This window comes from Lactuca sativa, chromosome 9 (genome assembly GCF_002870075.4).
Source record: "Lactuca sativa cultivar Salinas chromosome 9, Lsat_Salinas_v11, whole genome shotgun sequence".
Classification (NCBI taxonomy): domain Eukaryota; kingdom Viridiplantae; phylum Streptophyta; class Magnoliopsida; order Asterales; family Asteraceae; genus Lactuca; species Lactuca sativa.
In genome coordinates this window covers 184,630,959-184,644,879 of record NC_056631.2, presented here as the reverse complement: position 1 = coordinate 184,644,879, position 13,921 = coordinate 184,630,959, and positions in this window count along the sequence as shown.

Sequence of the window (13,921 nt, the reverse complement as noted above, 5' to 3'; positions counted from 1 at the left end):
CGACTTCCAAACATAAGTACTCATCCTCTATCTTAATCTAGTCATGCTTCATTGAATTTAGGGGCCAAAAATCATAGAAATCAAGGTCCAAAGAGGAGTTTACGGCCTAAGAAGCTCCTTAGGCCGTAAACCCCCAAAATCATGCCAAAGATCAAGTTTTTCCTTCTTTTAAGCTAGTATACTAATTAAGGCATATATCTAGAAGAGTTTGGACACTAAAACACAAGGATTTGATGCTTAAAAAGGAGTTTACGGCCCAAGCTTGTGCTTAGGCCGTAAACACCTAAAACACCCCAAAAATCTTGGATTTAAGTCCCAAAAACTCATCTAGGGTGTTTAGTATTTTAGCCTTGACACTAGTAAATGTTTAAGTACATCAAATAACACCATTTGAGGACTAAATTAGGAGTTTACGGCCTAGCTTAAGCTTGGGCCGTAAACACCCAAAAAGTTGTGTCAAACAAGTCCCTAAACCACTCAAATGCATGTAAGGAATTTAGCTAAGGCCTTTGGAGGTGTGTTGTACCATTAAACTTCACATTTGGGGGCAAAATGAAGAGTTTATGGCCAAGGATGTTCTTGGGCCGTAAACTCCCCAAAAATTCATGCCAAATTGTCCCAAAATCATTATAGAGCCTTCTAGGATTTATCTAAGGTGTATGAGACCATGTTGTACCATTAAAACATACATCTTGAAGGATTTATTGGAGTTTACGGCCCAAGAATAAGTCTTGGCCGTAAACTCCCCAAAAATGTCACAAATTATGATGTTTAATCCTTCCCTCTTAGTCCAAAACACATACCATTAAATTAAGGAAGTGAAATAAGGCCTTAATCTTGCACTTTGGAGTACCACATGAGTTTACGGCCAAGCCTAGGGGGCTTACAGCCGTAAACTCCCAAAGGGTGGATTTTAGGCCATAAACTCCAAGGGAGTGAGTTCATGGACCCTCCCGTAAATCATTCATGGCCTTGTACCACTCCCGAGAACCCTTTCTAGGCCTTAAAACCCCGAAAATGACGCTAGAATGTACAAATACTATAATGAAAAGCATAAGATGATTAACTTCTTGTAAAATACATATTTCATATGACATTAGGGTCCTAAAAGGTGCACAAGTGGTTATTTGGTACCAAACGCTCAATCGACACTTGTACCCGATTTACCCGATTCACCCGATTTCCGCGATTTCAGGTGAGTTCATACCCCTTTAATGAACCTTTCAAATGTTTTAAATGTTTTAGGGGGGAGATACAAGTTGCTTATAAATGTTTATGTAAAGTTTTACAGAACGATTTCCGAGTTACAACGATTAATCACATGTGATTCACTACCCTTAGTTCAAATCACATGTGATTTGTTCCTATGCCTTATAAACGGGTTTCACCCTTTTCAAACTATTTTTAAACAATGAATCAGATTTTAAATGTTCTTTTGGAAAAATACTTTTATTTAATCAATTTACTTATAAAATGTAACCACTCTGATATATTTATATAAGTAAGACTTGGAGGACTTAGGACCGATATCTCGCCTTATTTCCTGTTCTTGTTTGATTGTGGACTTAGGGTAGTAGTTATCTGTCCGACTGTCGTTGATTTCTTAGTTATATAATCTTTATATTAGTATGGGATACGAATGTTACTGCTTTCACTTAATGCTAAAGTCACTAACGTGCCAAGAACCATCCCCACTAAGATAACCATAATAGGTATGGTTACAGTTGCTACAGCTACTACTCGCTAAAGTCATTACTATCTACACTATAATACTCACTATTACTAGACGATACACTAGTAAGAGAATACACTATGATTAATACTAAAAGATTACTACACTATAACAATAGCGAAAACACTAAACAAACAATAATACACTAACCCGCTACGAGATACTCTATTCGCTATCCACCACTACGCCCAGAGTTTTCCAGCAGGGAGACGACTCTACATGTATAGATCTATACGGGGCAGACGCTATTACATCCCGACTGTTAATCTCAGTCCGCGCCGTGTAGGCCCAGGGATGCCACTACTTCACTATACTGTGCATGACTGGGAAGGTCATGGGATCCTCTATTATCCTCACTATTAGTGATATACAAGGAATACTCTACAACTACTCTAAAATACTACACTAAATGTTAAACTACATCCCGAAGTAAGTAAGTATCTATCACTAAAGGAAGCTTGCACCTCTAACACTGATTTCAGGCTTAACCTATTCTACCACATCTATTATTTGGAGATTTGCCAATATACTTTACTATAAACGGTTTCAAAGAAATGAAGAATGCATACTTTTCACAGATTGTCACTTAAAATGTATTTTTCTAGAAAAATATGGGATTTCTCTAAGTTTCTACTACTTATGAATACAAATGATACATTTTTCGCACTAAAGCTTTGTATACAAAAACTCACACTAAACTCTTATGAACTCACCAGCTTTATGCTGATATTCGTTTTCAAAATAACTTGTATCTTCAGGTCAAAGATAGACAGGTACTGACGCGGCATTTTTGGAGAAGGTGGAGCATACAAGACCCATCTCTTATTTTTTATTTACTTTTGGGTGATTGTTAAACATTACAAAACACACTTGTAATTAAATTCACTATGTAATGCTATGGTTGTATGTTTCTTGTTTCTACTATTATGCAATTGTGATGATACTGTTCACTACGTCATCCACCCCGAAACGTATTCGCCGTTATCGGTTTTGGGGTGTGGCAGATTGGTATCAGAGCATTGTTTATAGTGAATCAAGTATATCAACCTATAAAAGATATACGAACTATAAACACTTCGGGACTAAAACACTCTGACCAAGAATATATACTGTTAAGTGTCTAAAAGATCTAACTAAGTATATATATACACACATCACTATAAAACACAGGAATCAGTATTGTCCTAGAACAAAACGAAAGTATTAAGATTGTTGGGCAGCGCAATTGCGATTAGAGACATATAGTCACATTCAGGATGATGTAGCCTGATCAACTACGTTTTCCTGAGAGTGACTAGCATGTGCCTAAGTTCGATTGTGATGTTCCAACAAGTCTAAAACTTACCAACAATACCACAATAACGCTAACATAAGAATACTATAGGAGTATTATGTATCTCTAGATTATACGTATGTGTTAACAAAAAAGGTCGTTACTAGTAGGACAATAGTTGCTAAGTGGATACACCACGATTACATGTGATTTGGGCGCTATAGACTCAGAATCTGCAGCCTTTGCTTCATTCCCTGTTCTTGTTTGATTGGGGGTCTGGACTTAGGGTGGTTTATTCGATGGACTATCTTGCTTTGGTTACATGTAATCGGTATGCACTATGCAAGTATTGGGTCAACTAGTAATGATTCATCCTATAAGTACCTTAGAATAGTACGTCTATTAATCTTCTTTTCTCCCTTCTCGCGTAGATAGCATGGCTGGATTCCACCTACCCGGTGATCCGTACTTTCCGAACCAGGGCAATGGAGGATGGCTCGAAGAGGAGTCAGACGATGATCACCCTATTCCTTTGGATGATCATCATGCTGAAGGCTTCTCGGATAGCTCGAGCTCCGAGCCAGAAGTCAACAACCAACCTCCTGAAGCCCCGAACCCTAACCCCCGACTGGCATTTCAGGGCCCCACTCCTATGTGGGCAATATCCTTGCGCAGATGGAGCGAGGAGCAGGGTCAGCCTTTGCCTTACAATGGAGACCGAAGTTTCTACAACATAAGTGAAGGAGGATCAGCGGATCGGGTTCTGCCCATCATGATCCGAAGGATTGCCAGGAATGTTGAGCAAAGTCAAGCTGCCATTGGTCGAGTTGTAGAAGTGGATGCCAACTCAAACCTCAACACTGTTTGCATCCGTCAACTTGAAGAAGCCGTGGACAGGACAAGGAGGACCAACGAGGCTCTACAGCATCAGTTGGCTGCATCCCGAGCTGAAGTTAGGGAACTCCGAGCACGCCAAAGGACTCATGATCAACACCTTCAAGAAGTTATGCGTCAACTAGCGGAATCGAGGATTCTCCCAACAAACAACCGTCGCCAGTAGAAGACATCTAGTTACCTCACTCTTTTGTTTAAAGGACTAGCCTTTTGTCTCTATGTGCCGTAGGTCTCTTGTCTGTAAACATTCCTAGTTTAGAAGTACTCTAGTTGAACCTCTAAACTGCCAACATTTTCTCTATGGTATGATGTAAGACCTACTGCTAGGTCAATTTTCATGAACTTGTGTTGCATCATTAATACCAGTATATTGGCAGATGATTTCTCTATTGCTATAACTCTTACCCTGATCTTGGATTATGTTGATTTAATCCACGAGACACTATTCATATTCGCAATAGGCTCTTACTATTGCTATCATTTCTATGATCTTCCAGTGAAGGATGCCTCCACGAAAGTGTCCCAACAGAGGAAGACCCGTAACTCAAACCCCTCCTCCACCACCTCCTCCTCCGCAGTTCGATCCGATGTTGTTCCAAACGGCTGTGACTGCGGCTGTAACAGCAGTCATGGCCCAAATGAACTCGGGAGATGCGAGTGGTGGTAACTACAGGTTCGGTGAAGTCCATCAGAGGGTGCAGGGATGCACTTATAAGGACTTCATGAATTGTAAACCTGCTTTCTTTGATGGTACCGGAGGAATTCTGGCATTGTCCCAATGGTTCGAAAGAACCAAAGCTGTATTCGAGATGTGCTCTTGTCCCGAAGAGAGCAAAATCAAGTTCGCTACTGCTACCCTCACTAACAGGGCTTTGTCATGGTGGAATGGCCATGTCAACGCACTCTCCTTGGTCACAGCCAATGCCATGGGCTGTGACACTCTAAAAGATCTTATGAAAGGAGAGTACTGCCCTAGGGGCGAAGTTCAGAAGCTTGAGGAAGAACTCTGGAACCTCAAGATGAAGGGGACCGACATAATGGCTTATACGGCCAGGTTTTTGCGACTTGGCGGCTATGTGTCCCAACATGATCCCCTCTGAAAGCAAGAAGATTGAACGTTACATCTGGGGTTTAATGCCCCTGTATCGAGGAAATGTTCTGGCCTCACGCCCTACCACTTTCGACAGCGCCAAGGAATTGGCCCAGAGTCTGATCAATCACGAAATCTCCTCCACTCCAGCAACAACAACCACAACAACCACTGCACCGTCTGGATCATCTGATGGAAAAAGGAAGCGATGGGATAAGAAGAAAGGCAAGAAAACTCAAACCGCCTCCAAGGATCAGTAAATTGTGGCGGTCCATGCTGCTATCACCCCAGCCGCCCCAACTGCTCCAGCCCCACCGAAGGCTTACAGTGGAAACTTGCCTAAGTGTCCCAAGTGCCCTTTTCACCACAACGGTCCTTGCCGTGAATTGCAGTGTTCCAACTGCGGACGAAAGGGCCATACTGTCCGATTTTGCAAGGCCCCTCCCAAACCTATCACACAGGTTCCTGGTACGGGAGTGACCCCAACTTGTTATGGCTGCGGTGAAGCGGGCCATTTTAAGAAGAACTGTCCGAAGGCTGCAAATGCTGGGGGAACTGGAAGGTTACTTGCTATCGGTCACAATGAAGCGGTAGCCGATCCCACGGTGGTCACGGGTAGGTTTCTTCTCAACAACTCTTATGCCTGTGTCTTATTTGATAGTGGTGCAGAAAGAAGCTTCATAAATCAAAACTTTAAACACTTACTCAAACAAACCCCTCAACCACTAAAAGAAACATTCGTCGTATAAATGGCTAATGGGAAGACAGAAAGCTCTAATGAAATCTATATAGGTTGTACTCTCACGTTAGATGATCACCCCTTTTTAATCGACCTTATACCAGTCTCAATCAAAAATTTCGATGTCATTGTTGGTATGGATTGGCTAAGCCTTCACTACGCCGACATCCTATGCTCCGAGAAAGCCATTCGCCTGAACTTTCTGAATCGAGAGACCCTATTGATATACGGAGATAAGCCAAGTACAAACCTTCGTATCATCTCTAGTATCCAGGCTTAGAAATACTTGCGCAAGGAATATCGCACCTTTCTTGCTCACGTCGTCGACACTAACCAGAAATCGAAAGATCCAAAAGACATTCCTGTAGTATGCGATTTTCCTGATGTCTTCCCGGAGGATCTTCCAGGCCTACCTCCCAAACGACATGTTGAATTCAGAATCGACCTAATCCCAGGAGCTACCCCTGTAGCTAAGTCGCCCTACCGTCTAGCTCCCGCCGAAATGCAAGAACTATCCGGTCAACTCAATGAACTGCTCAGCAAGGGCTTTATAAGACCGAGCTTCTCACCTTGGGGAGCTCCGGTCTTGTTCGTGAAGAAAAAGGATGGGTCGTTTCGAATGTGCATCGATTATAGAGAACTCAATAAACTCACGATCAAAAATCGCTATCCTCTCCCTCGTATCGACGACCTATTCGACCAACTTTAAGGAGCAAGTTACTTCTCCAAGATTGATCTTAGATCGGGGTAACATCAGTTACAGGTGCTTGAGGAAGATGTTCCAAAGACAGCCTTCTGAACCCGCTACGGGCATTTTGAGTTCGTAGTGATGCCCTTTGGACTGACTAACACCCCCGCAGTATTCATGGACTTGATGAATAGGGTATGTCATCCATATCTAGACCAGTTCGTCATCGTCTTTATTGACGACATACTCGTCTACTCTCGAAGCGAGGAAGAGCACATAAATCATTTACGATTAGTCCTGGAAACCCTGCGATCCGAGAAGTTGTATGCGAAGTTCTCTAAGTGCGAGTTTTGGATCCGAAGAGTTGAATTCTTAGGGCACGTGGTCAGTGAAGACGGAATCCACGTGGACCCCTCCAAAATCAAAGCTATTGAGAATTGGTCAGCACCAAAGACGCCTACGGAAATTCGTCAATTTCTAGGCCTCGCTGGTTACTACCGTCGGTTCATCCAAAATTTCTCTCGGATTGCGAAGCCTTTCACCACGTTAACACAGAAAGGTGTATCATTCGACTGGGAAGAGAAATAGGAGAAGGCATTTCAGACTCTGAAGCAAGCCCTATGCACCGCACCAGTATTATCCCTTCCCGAAGGGACAGAAGATTTCGTCGTATACTGTGATGCATCCAATCAGGGGCTCGGTTGTGTCTTGATGCAATGAGGCAAGGTTATCGCCTATGCCTCAAGACAGCTAAAGAACCATGAAGTGAACTACACTACTCACGACCTCGAGTTAGGAACGGTCATCTTCGCATTAAAAATCTGGAGACACTACTTGTATGGTACGAAGAGCATGGTGTACACTGATCATAAAAGCCTCCAACATATACTAAACCAAGAAGAACTCAACATGAGACAGCGTCGACGGGTCGAGTTACTTAACGATTATGACTGTGAAATTAGATATCATCCGGGGAAAGCCAACGTAGTAGCAGACGCCCTGAGCAGAAAAGAATATTCCGATCGAAGGACCAAGTCGTTGACAATGACCATACATTCACATCTATCCACGCATATCAAAGAGGCTCAGATGGAAGCTTTAAAGCCTGGAAACGTGACGGGTGAATCCCTGTGCGGAATGGATAAAAATCTGGAGGTTAAGGGTGACGGAACCTATTACTTTATGGACCGAATCTGGACTCCACGCCATGGAGGTTTCAGAGATTTGGTTATGAGGGAAGCACACAACACTCGTTACTCCGTCCACCCGGGTTCAGATAAGATGTATCTGGATCTCAAAAAGCTATACTGGTGGCCAAACATGAAAGCGGAGATCGCTACCTTTGTAAGTAAGTGCCTTACTTGCGCGAAGGTCAAAGTAGAATGTCAAAGGCGATCAGGACTCCTCCAACAACCGGAAATACCAGAATGGAAGTGGGAACGAATCACAATGGACTTTATCACCAAGCTACCCAAGACAGCAGGTGGATTAGATACCATTTGGGTCATCATTGACAGGTTGACCAAGTCTGCCCACTTTCTACCCATCAAGGAGACGGACAAGATGGAAAAGCTCACTAGGACTTATATAAAAGAAATAGTGCGATTGCATGGCGTCCCTATATCTATTATATCAGACAGAGATAGTAGGTTCACCTCTAGATTTTGGCAATCGTTGCAAAAGGCACTAGGGACGAGGCTGGACATGAGTACAGCCTACCATCCGCAGACTGACGGGCAAAGTGAGAGGACGATCCAAACCTTAGAAGAAATGCTGCGAGCTTGTGTGATCGACTTCGGGAAATCGTGGGATACACACTTACCTCTTGTGGAGTTTTCCTACAACAATAGTTATCATACGAGCATCAAGGCAGCTCCATTCGAAGCCCTCTACGGCCGGAAGTGCAGATCCCCTTTGTGCTGGGCCGAGGTGGGAGACACTCAGTTAGCTAAAGGACGAGTTCCTGACAGCGCCCTCACTGGTCCAGAAATCATTCGAGAGACGACAGAGAAGATTGTGCAGATACGTGAACGACTAAAAGCCGGTAGGGATCGGCAGAAAAGCTACGCCGACAAACGAAGAAAACCCTTGGAATTCCAGGTGGGAGACCGGGTCCTTCTGAAGGTCTCGCCCTGGAAAGGCACGATACGCTTCGGGAAGCGTGGAAAGTTAAACCCAAGGTACATAGGGCCTTTTGAGATTCTTGCTAGAATCGGCCCTGTAGCTTACAAGCTAAACTTACCCCGCGAGCTAAGTAACATACATCCTACTTTCCACGTCTCAAACTTGAAGAAATGTCTGTCTGACGAGACTCTCGTGATTCCCCTCGACGAGATCAAGATCAATGAGAGCCTCAACTTTGTGGAAGAACCTGCGGAGGTTTTGGATCGTGAAGTAAAACGGACGAAACAAAGCCGCATCCCAATTGTGAAGGTTCGGTGGAACGCCAAGCGAGGACCGGAATTCACTTGGGAGCGCGAGGATCAAATGAAGCTCAAATATCCTCATCTCTTTGCTTAGTAGTATTGTAGTATCATATCTGTTTGTATTCTAAATTTCGGGACGAAATTCCTCTAACGGGGGGATGATGTGACAACCCCAAATTTATTTCCGTTACAAATCCCGTTTTCACTAACGGAATGCGTCACTATACGTTGTTTTATGTGATATATTGGAATCGTCAATAACTGAATATCTAATTATATGCATGTCTTGATATTATCATAAGAAATGTAACTCGTATGTGTTAACCCCGTTTAACCTAATAGAGTTGTATTACCTTTTCAACCACTTCACCCGGGTAAAAAGTTTTAACCCAGTTAACTTTAAACATCGGGTAGCCGTGTATCAGGTGCGATAGCCGAGACATATGCAATGGGTGTGCACAACATTTGAACACTCATTTACCACACATCCACTCTCTCTCTCTCTCTCTACTTTCTCTCTCTAGACTCGAAATCGGCCCCAATTCCGCTAATTTCCGACTTCCAAACGTAAGTACTCATCCTCTATCTTAATCTAATCATGATTCATTGAATTTAGGGGCAAAAAATCATAGAAATCAAGGTCCAAAGAGGAGTTTACGGCCTAAGAAGCTCCTTAGGCCGTAAACCCCCAAAATCATGCCAAAGATCAAGTTTTTCCTTCTTGTAAGCTAGTATACTAATTAAGGCATATATCTAGAAGAGTTTGGACACTAAAACACAAGGATTTGATGCTTAAAAAGGAGTTTACAGCCCAAGCTTGTGCTTAGGCCGTAAACACCTTAAACACCCCAAAAATCTTGGATTTAAGTCCCAAAAACTCATCTAGGGTGTTTAGTATTTTAGCCTTGACACTAGTAAATGTTTAAGTACATCAAACAACACCATTTGAGGACTAAATGAGGAGTTTACGGCCTAGCTTAAGCTTGGGCCGTAAACACCCAAAAAGTTGTGTCAAACAAGTCCCTAAACCACTCAAATGCATGTAAGGAATTTAGCTAAGGCCTTTGGAGGTGTGTTGTACCATTAAACTTCACATTTGGGGGCAAAATGAAGAGTTTACGGCCAAGGATGTTCTTGGGCTGTAAACTCCCCAAAAATTCATGCCAAATTGTCCCAAACTCATTATAGAGCCTTCTAGGATTTATCTAAGGTGTATGAGACCATGTTGTACCATTAAAACATACATCTTGAAGGATTTATTGGAATTTATTGCCCAAGAACAAGTCTTGGCCGTAAACTCCCCAAAAATGTCACAAATTATGATGTTTAATCCTTCCCTCTTAGTCCAAAACATATACCATTAAATTAAGGAAGTGAAATAAGGCCTTAATCTTGCACTTTGGAGTACCACATGAGTTTACGGCCAAGCCTAGGGGGCTTATGGCCGTAAACTCCCAAAGGGTGGCTTTTAGGCCATAAACTCCAAGGGAGTGAGTTCATGGACCCTCCCGTAAATCATTCATGGCCTTGTACCACTCCCGGGAACCCTTTCTAGGCCTTAAAACCCCGAAAATGACGCTAGAATGTCCAAATACTATAATGAAAAGCATAAGATGATTAAACTTCTTGTAAAATACATATTTCATATGACATTAGGGTCCTAAAAGGTGCACAAGTGGTTATTTGGTACCAAACGCTCAATCGACACTTGTACCCGATTTACCCGATTCACCCGATTTCCGCGATTTCAGGTGAGTTCATACCCCTTTAATGAACCTTTCAAATGTTTTAAATGTTTTAGGGGGGAGATACAAGTTGCTTATAAATGTTTATGTAAAGTTTTACAGAACGATTTCCAAGTTACAAGGATTAATCACATGTGATTCACTACCTTTAGTTCAAATCACATGTGATTTGTTCCTATGCCTTATAAACGGGTTTCACCCTTTTCAAACTATTTTTAAACAATGAATCATATTTTAAATGTTCTTTTGGAAAAATACTTTTATTTAATCAATTTACTTATAAAATGTAACCACTCTGATATATTTATATAAGTAAGACTTGGAGGACTTAGGACCGATATCTCGCCTTATTTCCTGTTCTTGTTTGATTGTGGACTTAGGGTAGTAGTTATCTGTCCGACTGTCGTTGATTTCTTAGTTATGTAATCTTTATATTAGTATGGGATACGAATGTTACTGCTTTCACTTAATGCTAAAGTCACTAACGTGCCAAGAACCATCCCCACTAAGATAACCATAATAGGTATGGTTACAGTTGCTACAGCTACTACTCGCTAAAGTCATTACTATCTACACTATAATACTGACTATTACTAGACGATACACTAGTAAGAGAATACGCTATGATTAATACTAAAAGATTACTACACTATAACAATAGCGAAAACACTAAACAAACAATAATAAACTAACCCGCTACGAGATACTCTATTCGCTATCCACTACGCCCGGAGTTTTCCAGCAGGGAGACGACTCTACATGTATAGATCTATACGGGGCAGACGCTATTACATCCCGACTGTTAATCTCAGTCCGCGCCGTGCAGGCCCAGGGATGCCACTACTTCACTATACTGTGCATGACTGGGAAGGTCATGGGATCCTCTATTATCCTCACTATTAGTGATATACAAGGAATACTCTACAACTACTCTAAAATACTACACTAAATGTTAAACTACATCCCGAAGTAAGTAAGTATCTATCACTAAAGGAAGCTTGCACCTCTAACACTGATTTCAGGCTTAACCTATTCTACCACATTTATTATTTGGATATTTGCCAATATACTTTACTATAAACGGTTTCAAAGAAATGAAGAATGCATACTTTTCACAGATTGTCACTTAAAATGTATTTTTCTAGAAAAATATGGGATTTCTCTAAGTTTCTACTACTTATGAATACAAATGATACATTTTTCGCACTAAAGCTTTGTATACAAAAACTCACACTAAACTCTTATGAACTCACCAGCTTTATGCTGATATTCGTTTTCAAAATAACTTGTATCTTCAGGTCAAAGATAGACAGGTACTGACGCGGCATTTTTGGAGAAGGTGGAGCACACAAGACCCATCTCTTATTTTTGATTTACTTTTGGGTGATTGTTAAACATTACAAAACACACTTGTAATTAAATTCACTATGTAATGCTATGGTTGTATGTTTCTTGTTTCTACTATTATGCAATTGTGATGATACTGTTCACTACGTCATCCACCCCGAAACGTATTCCGCCGTTATCGGTTTTGGGGTGTGACATCTCAACATTCCACTTAGCATTCTAAGTTTAAGTCTAGAAATCCTACAAATTCCTAGTTCGCTTAAACTAATGCTCTGATACCAACTGTGACATCCCCAGTATCTCGGCCAGAAAAGACCGATTTTCATTTATGCTTTTAAATAATTTCAGAGTAAATCCTTTTGATTTGAAAGAGTTGCGGAATTTGTTCCCAAAACAAAACATGATAAAATAATATTTATCAGAGCATTTCATCAAGAGATGCATTTCATTATATAATCAAAACTCGGGATGTCATGTTCCAATACAGACCATAAAGCATAAACGATAAACATTACAAGTCATTCAACAAATATATACATATACAGACTTGTAAACAAAACAACAAGATGATCCATCCATCTTACGCCCTTGTGCCACTTCCTGTAATACAAATAAAACTGAGTGGGTCAGGCTTGGGAGCCTGGTGAGCATATAGGGTTTTCAACCCACAATAAATAAGTTATATTTAATTTCACCAACCAATCACTATCCCGATTACCCATTCCCGTTATCCTCACTTTACGTCCCTAAAACAACTATCTCAAGGGACCTAATCTAGGATTTTCATCGGGACGGACATTACTGCGAAGGGGTTTCCTCAACAATAGATATCCTATAGGCAACCATGAGGGGGATAGAGTACACCGGTGAACACATCGTTCACAACACCTACAGGTTATGAACCTGCTAGTGTTCCACTGGACTGTCTAGAAAGAGTCCGTGGTCGTTATCCATACTACGACTTGCAGAAGTAGTAATCCACAGCAGATCTGGAAGATCTCCACAAAAATTGAACTTCTCGCGGGCAGAGCTTCAGCTTGGGAACCGCACTTCTCGGGATCTTCGGGATCTCGGGACTTGCCTCGGGGCTACAGAATAATACCGGGGCTTCGGGGTATTTCTGGCACGCAAAACGATGCAAAACGGGAGAGAGAAGAGAAGAAATTGGCAAAACAGTCGGCTGCCTTCGGATCCCTTTTATAGAGGTTGGAGCCTCGGAGTACGCTGGGCGTACTAGCCTCCGAAATCGTCACTGCATGCGTCATCCGAAGTGTCGACACTTCCGGAGTACGCGGGGCGTACTCGCGTACGCGGGGCGTACGTCGGATCGGACTAGTGACTCCCCCTTTGGATAATGTCGGATTTTTGATTTAAAAATAAATACAATTTATTTATCAAAGTTCGGAAATTCATATCTTCTTCATACGAACTCCGTTTTCGACGTTCTTTATATCCACGGAAAGGTGAGACTACGCTCTACAACTTTCGTTTAGACTCCGTCGGCTAATTTTGACTTTATTTTTATTATTTATTTTTAATAGGCCGCGACAGAAAAACTTCGTTATAAATTCATAACTTCTTCGTTTGACGTCCGTTCTAGCCTAACTTTTTATTGCTTCGATACCAACAATGAGATCTTCGATTCTCATTTAGATTGCTTCAGCTTAAAACCACTCGATCTCAATTCGAGTAGTTCAGGCTGCACACCGCTAAGTCGAAACTTCGATAAATCATAACTTCCTCATACGAAGTCAGATTTGGGCGTTCTATATATATTCGGAAACCTCGTTTCAACTACTACAACATTAACCAATGATATTAAGTTTATTTTACACTTAAATTTTGACCTTATTTTTATTCTTAATTAATCAGACCACATAATTAAGCAATTAAGCACAAAACACATAATACTCAAATAATACATTCTTATTATTTCAAAATGGGTTACAAAGGTTAACCTAGACTATTACATTGCTAAAAATGGCAA